The sequence below is a fragment of the Hemicordylus capensis genome, chromosome 4 (assembly GCF_027244095.1).
Source record: "Hemicordylus capensis ecotype Gifberg chromosome 4, rHemCap1.1.pri, whole genome shotgun sequence".
Taxonomy (NCBI): Eukaryota; Metazoa; Chordata; class Lepidosauria; order Squamata; family Cordylidae; genus Hemicordylus; species Hemicordylus capensis.
The window spans coordinates 255804294-255823058 of NC_069660.1; the positions used below are offsets into that span (position 1 = coordinate 255804294).

General features: G+C 44.5%; 1 long non-coding RNA gene across 1 annotated transcript; it reads left to right on the forward strand.

The window, feature by feature from the left end:
- Window positions 1–7056: 7056 nt before the first annotated feature.
- On the forward strand, window positions 7057–17818 carry LOC128324180 (uncharacterized). Its single transcript, XR_008306706.1, has 3 exons — window positions 7057–7144; window positions 15784–15884; window positions 17030–17818. It is a non-coding gene; the product is annotated as an uncharacterized LOC128324180 (long non-coding RNA).
- The last annotated feature ends 947 nt before the right edge of the window (window positions 17819–18765 follow it).

The window sequence follows — 18765 nt, forward strand, 5'->3', positions numbered from 1 at the left end:
AGCTAAAAACCCCTGGAAAATATAGCTCTAAGGGATGTTAAATAACTCAGAACAGATGTATTTTAACCTTTGTGGGACTTGGTGTAATGCCCCAGACTTTTTAGTCTGTTTCACCAGGAGCTTTTGCCTCTGGGCTCCTTTCACTCACAGGATTCCCCCTCAGGCTTATTACTCCAGACTCCCAGAGCACTGTACCAGTGCAGCACTGGTTACACAATCTCTGTACTGACCAAGAACTCTCACAAAACCTGAACAATTTCCCTTGTTCAGTCACCACACAGAACCACTCTCATGTTAAATTCTGTCCTGTCCAACTCTGAACTCCCTCAAACTGTCACCACCTGACATTATTTAATCCCTCCCTGAACATTCCATATGGTTTCCCTGACAATCTCTGTTCCCCCACTCTCTCCCTCTACGTGTTTGTTTCTTCACACAGCCTCCTTCACATCACAACTTATGACTTCAGCTCCAATAGCCATGTATGGAAATGTGAGCAGCATCCATGCTTTCTTCTTCAAAATTGAAGAAAATCATCTGTTGGGTGAAGGGGATTTCCAAGAATCAGCCCCCGCCCCCAGCAACAAAGTTATCAGCACTGCCAGAGGCGAAGACAGTTCGCACAACTGAAAACTGGGTAGGACAAGTGTCCTACCAAGGCTTGGGAGCTGTGTGGACTCCCACTTTTTTCCCAGTAGTGTGGGCTCCCCTCCTACTTCATTTAGAAATTTTGTCACATTGTGCACATGTGATCCAGGGCTGCAAGGATGACTGAAGCATAGAAACCTATTTCTGCTGGCATAGTGCTGCAGGATGAGGATGTATGTTTCGCACATGTTCTGTGGTTTATCCCCAGCCAAACATTTTGCTTTCCCCTTGTTTGTCTTACTAAAATGGCACAGTCACATTGAAGCTGCTGGCATCCTCAGACACAAAAAGCATATCTTAACTGCAAATTCTCATCCTTCATGCACATTTCCTCAGTTCAGTGACAATAGATTGGATAACTGGATTGGCACTGAAACAGAGACTTAATTTAGGTTCCCCCCAGTGATGTACAGTTAGGCCCACAGATTTGCCCTGGTTTGCTTTGTGACCTACTTGTAATGAAATCAGTAGCAGGCTCCTTTAATAGGCTTCTTCAGCAGTATCAAAGAGTGCCCTGCAGCTGCTAAAATTTGAACATTCCCTTAAAGTTGTTTTAAAATATGTTTTTCTAGAATTGCAGAGCATATATAGCATTTCTGAACTCCTGTCTTTCTACAGGAGCAAACTGTAGCCGGCTGAAACCACCAATATGCATATCATCAATATTAAAACTGCAATTCCCCATGGAAGGACATCAATACAGAAATGTTGTAATCTTGCTTTTAAATGCGTAGTTTGAAAATATTCTTAATTAACATGGATTATGTTCTCATAGTGTTCATAACTTTGATTAGCTTTGTTTACAGCATCCTTCAACTTTATAAACAGATGAGGTGCATTAAAAAAAATATTCCAACGCAATCTTGGAATCCCAAGAAACATAGTGCGAACACTTGCTGACTGGGCAAAGAGAAAACTTTTCACGTGGTGGCTTTCTTCTATTGAGCCGGGGTGTGTGTGTGTGTGTGAGCAACTGTCCCTCTCCAACCCAGTGGCTGGGGCTGCCCCCCCCCCATGTATATTTTTAGATTATCAACCCCCTGGGGACAGAGAACCATCTTCTAATTCCTTGTACTATGTTAACTGCATTAGTTTTTTTAAATCAAAAAGTAGTAAATAAATATTCTAAATAAATAAATAAAGTAAGTAAGTAAGTAAGTGAGTGAGTGGTGGGTCCCCTTCCCCAGAAACAGATTACCAGATATTATCATAGTGTTTTAGAGTGGGAGAGTAGGATGGGGGAGATTTGGTTTCAAATCCCTAGTCATTTATGAAATTCACTGGCTCAGTCTCTTTGCCTCACCTACCCCACAAGGTTGTTGTGGGTGCTTGTGTAAGATCAACTTCCAGGGATTTCTCCCTCTAGTTGCAGCCCCTACCCTACTCCATGCTACAAACCGTCCTGTTCCTGAGGGTCCTCAGGTCAGTTTGAGGAGAGCTGGCAGTGGAGAGGAAGGGGCGGGAAAATCTGCTTCCTTGTAACTGGAATACTCTGGAAGCAACTCATAATATAATTTTACACTTGTAAAAGAGAATTTCAATTTAGACATTTAAATTTACATACAAAGTTTACCAATACTGGATTCCCTATACAAATAATGTTGTGTGTGGTATCTGAATAGTCTGTCTATGGATATTAATAAAGGAGCAAAGCTGGGCTCTTCACCCAAATATCATCCTAACATCTTGGTGGTGCTGGTGGTGCTGAATAATTTGTGACTGTCCTTGGAATTACCTTGAAAGACCAGAGTTCTTACCAGGAAAAGGTACTTGAGAAAACTGACAGATTGCTGAAGTAACAGTTATCAGAGAGGCTATTTTCAACAGTTAAATTAGACTTGCTGACAAGCGAGAACAACTATGGAATTTAGAAAAATCAAAGGTTGTGTAAGGTTATGTGACTTGCACTCCTCAAAAATCTACTTAGCGTGGCTAGAAACAAGTTCCTACTCCGTTCAGCCTTGATGCCACAGCTTGTCTACAAGCAGAGATAGTGTGGGGTGGAAGACTCCATGCATCCCACAAGACACATTGGGCTGGTTCAAACAAACAGCAGTCACTACGCACAAAAATGTTGGAGGTGCAGTAACACACTCTCAATACGTCCTTTAATCACATGTGAAGGGTGTTCACTGAATTGCCCCTCTACATGCATGCACTATAAAAAACGGATTAAACAAGGTTTGGAGGCACATGTAGAGGGGCAATTTGGATGATCACCCCACTCACATGTGATTAAAGGACATGCCGAGATTGCATTGGCACTTCCTTTAGTGACACCAAGGGGGCTCCATGGGGGAAGAGAGGCTCCAGAAAGGGGGAAAGGGGACAAGTACTCCTCAGACATTTGCCTTCCACTTGTCCCCTATTTCTGTTTCAAAAATCTAACATGTGGGACATAGCTCGCCCACCCAGAAACTTATTCTGCCCTTTCTGTGCCCCACACAGTTTTTTCCTAGTGCCACCACTAGAGGGCGGACATGTTCTCACCATGGCCCCAAAATTATCATGGCCACTGTTCATTTGAACTAGTCCATTATGGAGATAGCATGAATGCATTACTCCCTACCACATATACAGAAGGCCTGTTCCGAAAACTGTGTGCTTTGGGCACTCGCTTGCCTACCTTGTCTGCCCAGCTGCTTTTTAGTAGCAAGCTATTGAGGCTATTAAGGATGCATTTAGGCCTATTCCTCTGTCTAGAATAGGCCAGAAGTTGCCTGAGGCATAGTAAACAAATGTGTAACTCTGTCCTTGGGGCCAAAAATACTGTGATGGCTTTACCTTCTAAAGAAATGCAGCTTTGCTGTTGATGCCATTAATGATGCACTGTGGTCCATCTCTCTGCTTGCAGCAGGCCAGGAATAGCCCAAGGCATAGTAAGTGAAAGTGTGACTCCATCCTTCGGGCCAAATATAGCTATTTAACCCTGATGCCTGTTTCTGCTACAGAAAAGCAACTTTGGAGAGGATCTCAGTGGAGAAGCAGCCAGGTATGTGTGTGCTTAGTTCTTCCTCTAACTGCAGCTCTTCCATGGGCTTTCTGCCCACCCTCACAAACATGCATTTAGAACTCACTGAAGGGGAAAGCAGTTCGGGGTTACAGAGGAAAACCAGTAGAGTTTAGACTCTAATAAAAAAAACTATTAGAGTCCTGCTGTTGGATAGCTGAAAACTTTCCCCACCCAACCCCAGAAGCACAACATCCCTCCAGTAGTTGTTGCTGATGTCTACCTTATATTTCTTTTTGGGGTGTGAGCCCTTTTGGGATAGGGGACCATCTTATTTATTCATTCATCTTTCTATGTAAACTCATTTGACTACTTTCATTAAAAAGTATTATACAAATATTTGATGTAATAGTACAAAATGGTGAAAGGTTTACATAAACCTCCCCTCTCACATCTCTGGTGCAGTAGCCACCTAATGGAGCAGCAAGGAAATGACTTGATTAGCAAGACAGAGGTGTCCGATTCGAATCCCCACTGGTATGTTTCCCAGACTATGGGAAACACCTATATCGGGCAGCAGCGCTATAGGAAGATGCTGAAAGGCATAATCTCATACTGCGTGGGAGGAGGCAATGGTAAACCCCTCCTGTATTCTACGAAAGACAACCACAGGGCTCTGTGGTCACCAGGAGTCAACACTGACTTGATGGCACACTTTACCTTTACCTCACATCTCACTGAAAATTGCCCCCTTCCAAAGTTCCTTTCCCCCTACACCAGCAGCTATTGGGTTTAAATTCAATGTTTTAAGCCCATCCTCTCCTTCTGCTTCCCTGGTGGCCTATGGGGAAAGCTCACCTGCTCTTTCCTTCCCTTGGTAGGTACTTTTAAAAAAAAACTTGTGAGCCCTTTGGGGACAAGGAGCCATTTTATTTTATTTTATTTTATTTATATGTAAACTGCTTTGGGGACTTTCACTGAAAAGTGGCATATAATATTTGTCATTTTTGTACTGGGGAAGCAGGTTCCTCCTTCTCTTTGCGCAGCCAGGCAGCTGTTATCAAACTAGCCCCTCCCACCATCAGCCAGCTGATTGGCAGTGTGTGAGCCTTCCCTCTCCTGCCCATCTTCCTGTTGGGTGTGGCATTGTTGCCAGGGATTGGGGGGGGGGGTGTTTTCCTTCTGGCCAGGTTGTTGCACTGCACCTTCCACTGTTGCTGAGCCTATTGGCTTATTCTCTGACATGCTCAAGATAGGGTTCACGAGTCCCAAACAGTAACATAGTTGGACCCTTAGTGTGTTTCATGCATATAACTGGTGGCTGATCAGACAGGAGTGGTATGATGTTTGAGAAACAAAGGAAGAGTGGATAACATGCTGGAACTTCCAATCATTTTTTATCGTTAAGACACCTTAAGTGGCATAGCGGGGATAATGCTTGACTAACAAGTAGAAGGTTGCTGGTTTGAATCCCCGCTGCTACTATATTGGGCAGCAGTGATATAGGAAAATGCTGAAAGGCATCATCTCATACTGTGCGGGAGGAGGCAATAGTAAACCCCTCCTGTATTCTACCAAAGAAAACCACAGGACTCTGTGGGTGCCAGGAGTCAAATCTACTTGGCACCCTTTACTTTAAGCTTAAGGAGTTCTGATGGTCTCAATGCCAGTGCATTTAACCTGGAGAGCCAAATATTAATATAGTTATTGCTTGACATTTTCCCGATAGTAACATACATCTCTGGGGAGGGGAAAACTAGGAATTCATCCATCCATCTACTGTACAGTTCCTGTAAGCTTAGCAAACATGTTTTTGAACAGCTGCTCTCATCGTGGAAGAGGATGAGCCCAAACTCTTCAACGCTCTCAGCTTTCAATTATTAAATAATGATAAGATATAACGGAAGTCTCTTGCTTCTTTTCAGTTTTAATTTATTAGAGAATCAAAGCCTGGATACAGAACACTAGAAGGATTAGAGAGCTGGATTCCATGGAAGCTCATGTATTTTTCATTGATATTTTATAGATACTGTTTAAATAGAACCAGGAAGGTTTGCTTGGAAATTATTCCATAATCTAACCCATATAGCAGGCATTTATTATCATTACTCAATATGAAACTATACTAAATTACTATATAAAACTATTAGGCTTATCAAGTTCCCCCATCATAAAATATAACATTACTACTCTGTGTAAGTACTGGTTTGCTTGCTTGTTTATTTGTTTACCTAAAAAGATGAGAGCAGGTATGGTGTAAAGGTTAGAGTGTTGGATTAGGACCCAGGAGACCAGGGTTCAAATCCCTTTTCAGCCATGTAACTCACTGGGTGACTCTGGACCAGTCACTTCTCTCTCTGCCTAACCTACCTCGCAGGGTTGTTGTGAGGATAAACATAACCACATAGACCACTCTGGGATCCTCAGAGGAAGAATGAGATCTACAATGTAAAAATAATTAATTAAAAAATTATGCCCCATTTTTTTGGGAAGACTTAAGGTAGCTAACAAAATTGTAAACATGCAATAAAAACACAATTAAAACCAGAGCAGCAGCAGTAATAAAAACATTTCCAAAGTACATATGACAGCATTAAAAGCAGAAAGGGAGAAACCAATAAAAACCAATATTCAGAGGGTATTGGGGAAGGCTGGTAAAAAACCCAGAAGTGTCTTCAGATTCTTTTTAAAAAATTGTCAGGGAAGGTGCCACCCAAAGATCAGGTGACAGGGAGTTCCAGAGAGAGGGAGGTTGCACTGAAAAGGCTTGCTTAAGTGTTTCTGACAAATCAAGCTTCAGAAAGTGATGGGATACACAAGAAAGCTTCTCTGGTTTGACATTACCTCCCAGCAGATGGTCCAAGTGGGAACCTAACCCCCAATTCCTGATTGCCGTAATGCCTCCATATTTGCGGTTTCTGTATCTGTGGTTGTACCATAGAACAGAACCCCCATGAATATTGAGGTTCTCAGACTACCCTAACCACACCCACAGAGATGCAACAGGGATGCTGGGTAACAGGTTCTAATCTTCTTAAAAAGGTATGTAACATACCACAATCTACAAGCCAGGATCCACAGAAGGGCTCAACTGAGACCAATTCTGTGCCTGTAACCTTTTTGCAGTATTGGCAGTGGGTGTGCAATTTGATTCACACATGAATCAATTCACAATTAAAAGGGGGCATTTTGTGGATTCAACTGCAAATTCAATTGGCCCTTAAATGAAGGGGCTGATTTGAGGTTGAATTGAATCAGCCCTTATTAAATGCAAATCAATTTGCATGATTTGCATCACAGGTGCCATTTGGTCTCAGTGTTTTCCCCTTGTTGATTGGCTTTCTGGCATTGGCTTCTGATTGGCTTAAGATCTCCTTGCATCTTGGTTGGCTTGGGAGGCCAAAGGAGGGAATTTCAAAATGTATATAAGGGGCTGCTTAGAAGCACAGAGCACCACTGAATTTTGTGCCTTGGGAAAGAGAGATTGTAGCAGCATTGAGAACAGAGTGGTGGTGGTGGTCCTGTCTGCCTTTTTTCTGGTCCCCAGTGAGTGGAGGCTATGTCTAAAAACAGTATATAACTGTTTTTATTTTCTTCTATATATATTTTTAGACAGCAGCCTCAGTGGCTTGAACTGGGTGCTGCTTAGAATTTTATTCCTTGTTAATTTGTTTTTTTCTCATTGCTTGTAGCCAGTCCCAGTGGCTTTAATAACTGGGGTGCTGTGCTTTAATTTTTATTCTAATTTTCAGCCTTGCTGCCACATTTGCTGTTGCTGTCTGTTTGCTCCCTTGTGGATTAATTTTTGGTTTTTGTAGACTGGACTATGGTGCCCAGCCTGCCAGGCTCCCTCAGTTTACCCCTTTTCAGGTTTATGTTTTGATTGTTTGGGTGGCTGAGTGCTTGACTGTTGCCCACCTGTTCTCCCACCCCCAGCTATTGAGTCCTGATGTCTGCTTGGCCCAAGAGTGACTCTGAGAGCAACACCTGGCAGACCCCAGCCAACTATGCCACTGGAAGCTCCCTGTAGAAGATGGAGGAAGGTGAGAGTGCCTCACCACCACCACCTTGGTTAGGTTATAGAAGAGTTCTTTCAGTAGGGCCTAGTTTGGGGAAGGGGGGTGGTGGTTAGATGGCAAGACTGTAGAAGTAGCAGAGGAGGTGTCATCAGCTGCTAGCTGAGCCAGATTGTGCTCTCCATCCACCCCAATCCCCATTGGCAGACTGAGGAGGAGCAGGTGGGAGTCATTCCTGTTGTTCCTGGATCTTCTCAGCCCCAGACAGAGGACGGTGGTGGTAGTGGCCCCCAGGATGAACCAGCAGTATTGCCGCCACCAAAATGGTCCCGGACCATGGTCCCAGATGTGCTTGGCCCTTCTGGGGCTGCAGCCATGTGAGATGTCCCCACTGCAGGTGCTGAGGGCCATCCTGCTGGTGCCATAGCTGCTCTTGTGGAGAAGAGCTGCAAGACAAAAGATTACTTCCACCAGAGTGAAAAGGGTAGATGTATGCTCAGGGAGTGGCAGCTTGAGATGGGCCCACCTGAACACCTGATCCCTCAGGATGTTATGACTTGATGGAACCCCACCTTTCTCTTGCTCTGACACCTGTAGGAGCAAGAGCCATCCACCCATGTCTTGGCAAGGGGGTGTTGCTTGGAAGCATGCAACCTATCCAACCAGGGATGGGTGTGCCTTTCCGAGGTTGTCTTGGCATTTGAGCTATTCTTTGTTGCCCGGAACAGCTTGTGTGCTGAGGCAGCAACAGGCTTTGTCCACTGCTCTTCTCCTCAAGAATACTATGGGTGAGCTCCAGAGCTCGCTAACCACTGAGGAAGCAATCACCTTGGCAGGCTGACTGAGGACTAAAGTAGTGGAGCGGCTCAGGACACCCTTGGGTAAATCGGCAGAGCATGTTTTGTTCTGCCTATGTGACCCAAGCATGATGGGCAAAGTGGTCACCCCTGGCCAGCAGCCCAGGTGAAGTGACCTTCAGATTGCAGAAGTTATAGGCAAGCCCAGAAGAAGAGGCTGGGACATAACCAGAAGGGTGCTAGAACATGTACTAGTGTGCTATTCACCCCTAGCAGCAGTACTATCACCACTGCTTCCAGGTCCAGCAGTGTGGTGTTCGGGCAGGGCCAGCTGAGTTGGCGGTTCTGGCTCTGCATACTACCTAGTGGTTCATGGTGGGATTCCAGGGGTATGGGAGGAGCCAGTGGCAGCCCAGGAGGCAGCTGATCCAGTTTTGGACAACATATCGCCAAGTCTGGCTGGACTTGGCAATGGTTGCTGGACAGCTACTCTCATGCCTGCCAGGCAGCATTCAGAGCGAGAGGGTATACTCCAGGGCCAGTGGCATGGTGACACCATGCCACTGGCCCAAGCCCATGCTTGGATGCTGAAATGGTGGAGCAGCTGGTCTTCCCGAAGGCTAACCTCCCACTGCTGGGCTATTCTGAGCTGGTTATGAAGGGTGAGTGACTCATGGTCACCCCCACCCATTGCAAAACCACAGGTCGCTCACCCCACTCTAGCCAGCCCTAAACCCACACATGCATGCCACCACCATGGCCAATGATGAGCTATAGACTAGAGCCCTAACTCGTGTCAGGCTGCGAGCCAGGGCCCCAGCACCCACCTGGAGCTATGGTGTCTTATTCAGACACAGTCAGGAAGGCAGTTGCGGAGTGTATGCTTGTGGTGGAGAGAAAAAAAGACAACTTATCATGGTAAGAGTGTAGAAGCTTTGCTACTTTCTTTTCAGACCATTGGTCCATCAGGCCATGACTGCTCTGTCCTCCTCTTGTCTCTCTGTGGCATGCGGGATGGAAAGGTGGTTTGATTTTGTGGGTCTCAGTATTGACTGATATGCTTGCTGTGCTATTGCTTGCTGGGTCTCAGACTGACAAAGGCAGAGCTTGGGTGCCCGCCTGCCTTCCTTGAGTTGTGGTTTGGTCTGTTTGTGAGATGGTGGTGTTGTGTTGAGAAATTGACAGTGGCAGCTCTGTGTAATATTTCTTGGTGATTGTTGTGATGAGCTCCATGTCTGGCCTTGAGACTAACTTGTGCTTCACTCACTGCTCTGCTCCACACTCACTGCTCTGCTCCACAATCTGCATTCTGCATTGCAAGGTGTACTCAGTCAAAATGTGGCTGAAGAGGTTGCTGTATTTGAGCTTATGGCTATGCTCGCTAGCTGCAAAGAATGCTGCTGAAGCTGTTGCACACAAGACAGAGTCATAATTGTGTGTGAGAAAGCAACTTGTGCCAATGATGTTACTTTGGGCATTGTGGCTAGCAGTGGGTTCTGGCTCAGTGACTCTTTTTTTGTCATCTTTGGACTGTGTGTTTGGCAAAATGTGGCATTCTGTGTTGGGAGGGACTGTATGTGCTTCTGTTCTGTAGTGTTGTGTTTCCAGGCAGGATTGTAAAATGCGTGCAGCACCCTCTGCTCATTTCCCCCATAGGGAACAATTGGGAACATGAATCAACCTATTGTTCCCCATGGGTAGGTACTAGGGACACCAAAATAGGTTGGATAGTATGGCATGATGGGTGCTACCTACCACCCAACACTCAAAATGGGCAAGTGGCAATTAAAAAACATTTAACCTAAACTCCCAAAGGATTCTTAGGGGGAGGGGGGAGGGATTTAATTTTTAAAAATAACCAATTTGCCTATTTCTTTTTGTGGGTTGGGCAGTTGGTAGCATGCATCATGCCCTACCACCCAACCCACTTTGGTGTCCCTGGGGCAAACCCATGGGGAACAATTTCGTGATTCAAGTTCCTAATTGTTCTCTATGGGCGAATCATGAATTTTTTTGTGAATTGGTAATGCAGTTCATTCATTGAACAATGGTAGATGGCAATGGTTCATGCACACCTCTAGGGCTGGAGTGATTTTCTTGGGGCCAATCTTAGTAGGAGGGGGCCCATGGAAGGCAATTTTCCAAGGTCTGCCTGAAACCTGGAACTGGCCCTGGATCCATTAAATTAAACGCTGGGCAAGCAGCTTTTTTCTCAAAATACTGTTCTTAGGTGAACATCATAGATACACCAGTCATCTAATATATTAATTACCCAAAAAAACCACCTTGCAGGATTCTGGTTGCTGTATCTGATATATTCTGCTTTATGAACATTGTCTCTCCTCTTGACTATAGGTCTCAGCAGGTTTTATCTATGCATGGTATTGTCTTATAAAATAAATCAAGGCCAGGGTTGATGTATTATTTATGAGGATGCAGCATTTACTACAGGAAACATGAGGGAAAGCATCAGTCTCGTAAAACAAGCTTAGCCTATTATTTCCTATACACATGACCTATTTAATAATATTTGGCTTACATGCAATTTGCATTCAGACTCTGAGGTGAGAACTAGTGTGGTGTAGTGGTTGGACTAGGACCGTAGAGACCAGAGTTCAAATCCTCATTCAGCCATGAAACTCACTAGGTGTCTCTGGGCCAGTCACGTATCTCACAGCCTAACCTACCTCACAGGATTGTTGTGAGGGTAAATATAACCATGTATCAACATAAGGAGCCCAAACTGTGGGTTCCTTGAAATAAGAGTGGGGTATAAATGTAAATATATATATATATTAAATTATTAATGCAAGTGCATGGAATACAAAGTGGATGCCTTCACAGGCAGTCAAGCACACAAATGGAGTTGATGGGGTTTTTAAAATATATAATTGATCTATACTCAATTTTTGTAGCACAACAGTTCTCAGTTTCTTTCATCGTGAGTATCTCCCAATCCAGAAACAAATTATTTGAAGTTCAAGTGTAAAATCCAAGTCAGTTTTGACTAGAAGAGCTCAGATGTGTTTCAGGCATGAGATGAGGCAGATCAGTGGGAAAGGGGAAAGTGTGTGGCGTGTTTAAAAGCTGCGAAGGAAGGAAGTCCAGAGAAAATAGAATTAGGACGTGGATATTTGGTAGCAACTCCCACATGCACATCCACCTTATGTGGTGCAGCAGGGAAATACTTGGCTAACAAGCAGAAGTTTGCTGGTTTGAATCCGTGCTGGTACTATATTGGGCAGCAGTGATATAGGAAGATGCTGAAAGGCATCATCAGGGGTGTAACTACTATTAGGCAAGGGGAGGCGGCTGCCTGGGGGCCCCCATGCCTCGAGGGGCCCCCCAGAGGCAAGTCACATGACTATATATTGTGAAGTGTGTGTGTTTATATCAGCGAGGGGCCCATTTAAAAATTTTGTCTCTGGGCCTACTCGCCTTGTTACGTCCCTGGGCATCATCTCATATTGCACGGGAGGAGGCAATGATAAATCCCTCCTGTATTCTACCACAGGACTCTGTGGGCACACTTTATCTTTACCTACCCACATGCACATCAGATCATTTTGCACTGTGGGGCTCACTGAATAATATACACTTGCCTACCTTATGATCTGTGAGAAATTGTTACATATCATTAATATTCTTGTAATGAATGGCAGGGCAGGGATTCAAAACAGTAAACTTCTTGGAGAGGTGACTCCATAGGTGTCTACTCTTAATACCTATACTCCTATTGACCACTATGGACATTAGGAGTAGGAGTGTAGGACTCCCACCCCCCTTGTTCTCAATGTAGGGTTTAATCTCTGCTCTGAGTCCCTTGTGACTGACTGGACTTCTTAGGACATGCCTTTCTTCTTTGTTCTCTCTGTTCTTCCTTCCACCATGAGGCAGCTTGTACAGAGTGCAGACTTTCTATCAAAGTTTGTAACTTCTTCAAATATCTACTTGTTTTAGCCCTGAAGCAATTGTCTCCATATCTCATCTGTGTGAGCTTTGTTCTCAAACTGCATTTCTCTGCTAAATAAGGAGTTGACTCAAATTCTCTCCTACAACACTTCCCCATGAGCTCAGTGTGTTTGAATAAGTGGCAGGCCTCCCTTGCAATGTAAGAAGGGGAAGTGAAGTTGTGGAGGTCTTGTGCCAGTAGAAGCATCACTCTTAAGGTTTCATTTGTGCTAGAAGTTAGTCTTCAGTTCCTCTGCTCAGGTCCTTGGGAATCTCCCTTGCTGCTGGGATGTCTGAGAAATTAAGGATGAGGCCTCTATCATTGTTTGGGATATGCACAGAACCACAGAGGTGTGGTCCTGTACCAGAGGGGGTCTTCCTTTAAGGGGGGGTTGCACTTACCCCTCTCTCTGCTTTTCCCCCACCGGCGCTCCCTTTTTTGGAAACATTTTTGGGGCGGCAGCATTCCTCCCTGCAGCCCCTGCCCCCGTAGTCGGCCGGAAATACTGGAAGTCACAAGCACGCGTGTGCCTGCTGCCTCCGCTGCGCACATCGCACACTTGTGCACATGCCACGCACATGGCGGTGGGCACACAGGTGCTTGTGACTTCCAGTATTTCTGGCCGACTACGGCGGCAGGGGCAGCAGGGAGGAACGCTGCCACCCCAAAATCATTTCCAAAAAAGGGAGCGGAGGTGAGGGGAAAGTGGTGGGAGGGGTAAGTGCAACCCCCCCACTGGCACCGGACCGCCAGACCAGGCCACATTTGAACTGGTTTAGAGGCCTCTAACATGGCCTCCGGACTGGTTCATGCACATTCCTAATCATGATCAGCAATCCCCTGCCCCGGCCAACAAAATAGGTTTTGGAGGAGGTAGATGACAGCTGATAATGGCAGAAAACTGGTGGGGAGCTCTCCCAGGCTTGCAAGTCTTTCTGAGCTTTCTCAGACAATGCTTAGGCATATTCTGAGCCCTCTCTGAAAAAGCTTGGAAAGACCCTATGAATAAGCAAGCTAGGATGAGCTCACGCATCACTAATTATAATAGTTGGGACATTATTTGCCCCTCTGATCTACTACTGCTACTACAAATATTTATATACTGCTCTTCAACAGAATTCTCAAAGCAGATAACATAGAAAAATAATTAATACATAAATAAAATGGTCCCCTGTCCCCAAAGGGCTCACAATCTAAAAAAAACACACCAAAAACATAAGGTAGACACCAGCAACAGCCACTGGGGGAATGCTGTGCTGGGGTTGGATATGGCCAGTTGCTCAGCCCTGCTAAATTAACTTTAACATTTAAAGCCCTACACGATATGGATAAACCCTCCATACCTCCAGGACTGTCTTGTTCAATACGTCCCTCGCCGGGTCCTGAAATCGGCCACAAGTAATACCTTGGTGATCCCGGGCCCTAGGGATATTAAACTGCAGTCAACGAGAGCCAGGGCCTTCTCAGTGGTGGCCCCAGCTCTATGGAATGGTCTCCCAGATAATATCAGTGCTCTCCATGATTTGTGGGCTTTCCGTAAGGCAAGCAAGATGGAAATGTTCCGTCGGGTATTCGGTTGCTGAGATAGCTGGTCGTAGAGTGATCTGGTAATCCATAGTTATTATGTCTTGTAATGAGTACTGTATGGGGTTGTGGTTATGATGTTATGTATGTCGTATTTTATAGAACTGCGTTGCTTTGTATGTTATTGCTTGTAAGCCACCCTGAGTCCTATAGGAGTGGGGCGACATATAAATCTAAATAAATAAAAGATAATCACCGCTTTAAAAGATGTCTCTCTGCTCAGTTAGCAGGGGTTAACTTAGCAAATTAAGATTCTTGTCTTCAAAAAGGCCCACTTCTCAGGATCTATTGTCTGTATATTCTCTCATGCTTCCAAAAAAATGATACAGGTGTGTTGTTGTAACCTGAAAGGGTTAGGTAGAAAGTGCTGTGTCAAAGGCTCATATAAGGAACACTATGTACCTCTCTGGTCCAATCCATAAATATGACCGCTGGGATTGTCCAAAAAATAGGATGGCTAAGTTGCTGGCCCTAGTCCTGTAGGATCTTTTAAACAATAAAATTATCCTAAGCCAAGCAGCTTTCCTAACCTTAAGCCAAAAAATTCTTTCTCTCCAAGGCTCAGCATAGTATAATATAATCACTAGTTCTGCAATAGCCAATGCATCTACTGTATCTCCAGTACAGGTATTAGACTCAGATAGTAGAACATTGTTATTCCTAACATCCCAAACATCAATTTGGCTGTGCTGATTAGAACATAGGTTTGTAACCAAAACATGCAGAAACTTTCACAGGGAGGTCTGCTTCATCATTTGAGAGTTGTGCCTGACTTTAGTAAATATAAATATGCTGTCAAGTCCTTCCTTCCTGATGCTTTCCAAGACACTTTCTACTGTACAGGAGAACCAACTAATCCGCAGGCATTCTGTTCCAAGCCCAGGGTGTGGGGCAGATAGTGAAACCATGGATAACGAAGCATTAAAGTCTATGTAAATTGGTTCCCCGACTTGAAAAAATAATCCACAAATTGAGAAAATGGGCCAAAGTACCCTACCATGCTCCATTGGCCTGCAGGAGACCAAGGATGCCCCCTGCAAGTTGAAAACTTGCCAACATTTGGCAGGAAAATGTGCTATTTGATGTTGGTTTTTTAAATGAGCCATAAAATGTCCCTGCACTCAAAATGGTGGCCAGAAAGGACCTCCGAGGTCATTTCCGACCACCACAGCCCACAAATACACAAGTTTAACTTCTTCTTCTGCTCCCCCCAGGCATACCGATGTCGGGTGTCCATTACCAGACCGAGGATATGCAAAACCGCAGGTGTTGGATACATGAATAGCAAGGTTCTCCTGTATTTGAGAAATTAACAGGAGTGTTTTCTCATATGGAAGCCCAAATAATATGATGGAGTGAGCAAACAGCCTGTGTTTTAAGGAATGTGAAAGGACATAGCCATTGCCAATGCAGGCAATACTTTCCAAAGTTTTGTTCCAGTGACCTAAGCTCTCCAGCTTTTGCTGAAGTTGGGTTTCTGTTTTTTGGTGAAGATGACCAGCCAAACACTTTCATCAGGATTTTGTTTTCTCTATATCTAAACTTCTGCTGTGTGAAAACATGGGACTCATGAACATATGATAGCACAGTGATTCACAAATACAATCATTTTGCTCTGATTCTACCTATTAAATTATTCCTCTTTGAAAATTTTTGTTAGCTACTTCGCAAGACAGAAATGCTTATAGAACAAGCTGTTGTAAAACTCTCCCTTTTTTTTTGTTCCTCAATTTTGTTTTAACCCAGTGGGTCTATTTTAATTGTTAATATTGCAAATACTTTTACTTATAAATATTGTAAGCATTGTCGTTGCACTTTCCCCCCATTTTATTTCAGGAGCAGCAAGCTAGAAAAGGGCACCTGGATGCTGTGTGATGAATTATGCAGTGAATTAATAATCAACTGACTTCAATTGCTTTGCAGCACAACCCAGCTGCGTAAGTCACACCCATCTACTCAAAATGGCCATGAATAAAATATATGCCTGTGGGACAGACTTGCAGTCAACCATGTCCATGGGTATCAATGCAAAATATTTCCCTATAGCTATAGATCATGTATTTTTAAAACGAAGTAGCCATGAGAATATTTGGCTGAAATTCATACAGTCCACTACTTTGCTCAGTAGTGTTTGACTGTTATATCACATTTCCCCCCTAAATAAAAATAGCAAATGTGTGGGTTATATCAGTTGGTTATATATAAAGGTGATCCAGTTGACATAGTATACCTGGACTTCCAAAAAGTCTTTTAACAAAAATCTTGAGACTTTTCTCAAGAGCCTCAAAGACTCTTGAGAAAACTTAGACGCCATGGGATAAGGGGACAGATTCATGTGTGGATTAGTTACTGGTTGAATGACAGGAAACAGAGTTGGAATAAATGGACACTTCTCTAAATGGATGGAAGTAAGAAGTGGGGTCCACCCAGGGAATCTGTACTGGGATCAGTGCCTTCTAATTTATTCATAAATGACCTAGAAGTTGCAGTAAGCAGCGAGGTGGCCAAATTTGCAGATGACACCAAACTATTTAGGGTAGTGAAATCCAAATCAGTGCATGAGGAGCTCCAAAAGGATCTCTCCAAACTGGGTGAGTGGGCAACAAAATGGCACATGTGGTTCAATGTAAGCAAGTGCAAAGTGATGCAGGCCTGAGCTTGTGTCAGTGACTGACCAGGAGAGGAATCTTGAGGTCATGGTGGACAGCTCATTGAAAGTGTCAACTCAGTGTTTGGCAGCTGTGGAAAAAGGCCAATTCCATGTTTGGAATAATTAGGCAAGAGATGTGAGGGGTGGGGGATGCTAATATAATGTCCATCTACAAAACTGTGGTGTGGCCACATTTGGAGTACTGCATACAGTCCTTATCACCATACCTCAGAAATGACATTATAGAACTGGAGAAGGTGCAGAAGAGGACAACCCAGATGATCAGGGGCCTAGAGCACCTTCCTTACAGGGCAAGGCTATAACACCTGGGGCTTTTTAGTGTAGAAAGACGACTGAGGGGAGACATGACAGAGGTCTATAAAATGCATGGTGTGGAAGAAGTTGATAGTTTTTTTTCTCCCTCTCTCATAGCAGGCATCTTCCCATGAAATGGATTGCCAAATGGATTGCCATGATGTCACGGGCACACAATGTCCATACTCAAACTGTGCAGGTGTGCAGGAGTGGCCCATCAGCTTCAGCATCTGCCGCCGCCACCATGGGGGGTGACCTGCTCCTCTTGGCTCACCCCCACCCCCAGTGGTGAAGGTGATACATATTGGTGCATAGTGGTGGGCCCCCAGATTACTGGGAGGCCCCCCAGGAGGCAGGAGCCTCTGTCTGCGGGCCCCCTGACCCTCCAGGCCCAGGAACATTTGCCTCCCCTTGTCCAATGGATTCTACGCATATGGGTGCATGTGATTCATCTGAATAAGTATTCCATTCATGTGTTTAGAAGCAGTCTGAATGAACGACCCCATGCATGATTCAGAGGCAGAGCAATGCACCCAGGCTTTACTCCACCTGTTGAGGATGGGCAATTCAGAATAATGTCTAAACTGGCCCATTATTTGCCAGGCTTGCACACTGAAAAATAAACTGTATTTTTCCAGCAAGAGGAAAAAATGGATTGCTTAAAAACAGGGAATGTCCCCCATATGTACTTGACTATCCCTCTTAAATAAAAAATTCAATCCATGATTTTTCAGTGCATTAAAATATACAAGGGACTTCACCTATTCTCTACAGAAATTGAATGTTTGTATTCAAAGGAATATAAAACAGACTGTAGTAGGGTTAGCACATAAATCATACATCAAGGCAGCTAAAATTCCAAAAAGACCTGCCTACGAAAAAAGAACTCGAGAATACGTTTGGAACACTCGTGTCAATAAAAATAAACTACTCTGGCAACTTTCATTGAGCAGTTTAGTACCTGTATCTTACTTGGATTTAAATTTATGGGGAAATCAGTACAAGGCAATACAGAGCCCTGAATAAATAGTAACCCCATCCCCCACAGATAGGCAGAAGGATTATGATTGCTCTTTGTACTAAAGCATTGTACAAAACTTAATCATTCATCTGTACCCAACTGACATGTAGCCAGGTATCTAATTCCACGAGGTCTTGGGTGATATTGGAAAATAATATGCAGTTGGAGATAACGCATTTGTTATCACATGGAAGCTTAATGGGGTTAATCTTCAATTAAGTAGGTCACCGGATAGTTGTCAGTTGTGGGTCTCAAGATATGATGACTAGGCATGTGTATTGCAGGTACAGCATCCAGGTGGATTGTCTGGTTTCTAAACTGGAACCCTGCAGAGGTACTAGCAAGATGAGGGCAGGCTAGTTGCAGAGGATCTGAACCTTGATTAGCTCCCAGTGGAGCACCTATCGGAGGCTGGATTCAAGGCAATGCAATGCAGCACCTAAGGATACTGCTCTGGAAGTTGTCTGGAGCCAACTAAGAGTGTTGGCAGTCCTGCATGTATTATCTCTAACTTTGCCCCCTGAGGAAAGTTGTTGCACTTAAAGGGTTCATGCCCTGGTGCTCGGGGAATGGCTCTAGCAGGGTTGGTGAGTGTCCTACTACCCTTGGCTATGTGGTTGTCCTTTCCCTCTGCACCATGGAGGGTTCCAAGGAGGAGGGATGCTCAGAAAAGGAAGGCAGGACTATCTCCTTAACCATTGCAGATCTGGAAGCACCAGAGACTCTCTTCTGGCAAGGCAGGTATAACCAGGGGCAGGGGTGTGGGGACAATGAAACAAGAGGGGATGGCTCTCCCTTGGCACCAGGGTTGGGGGGTGCTGCCAAGGCACTT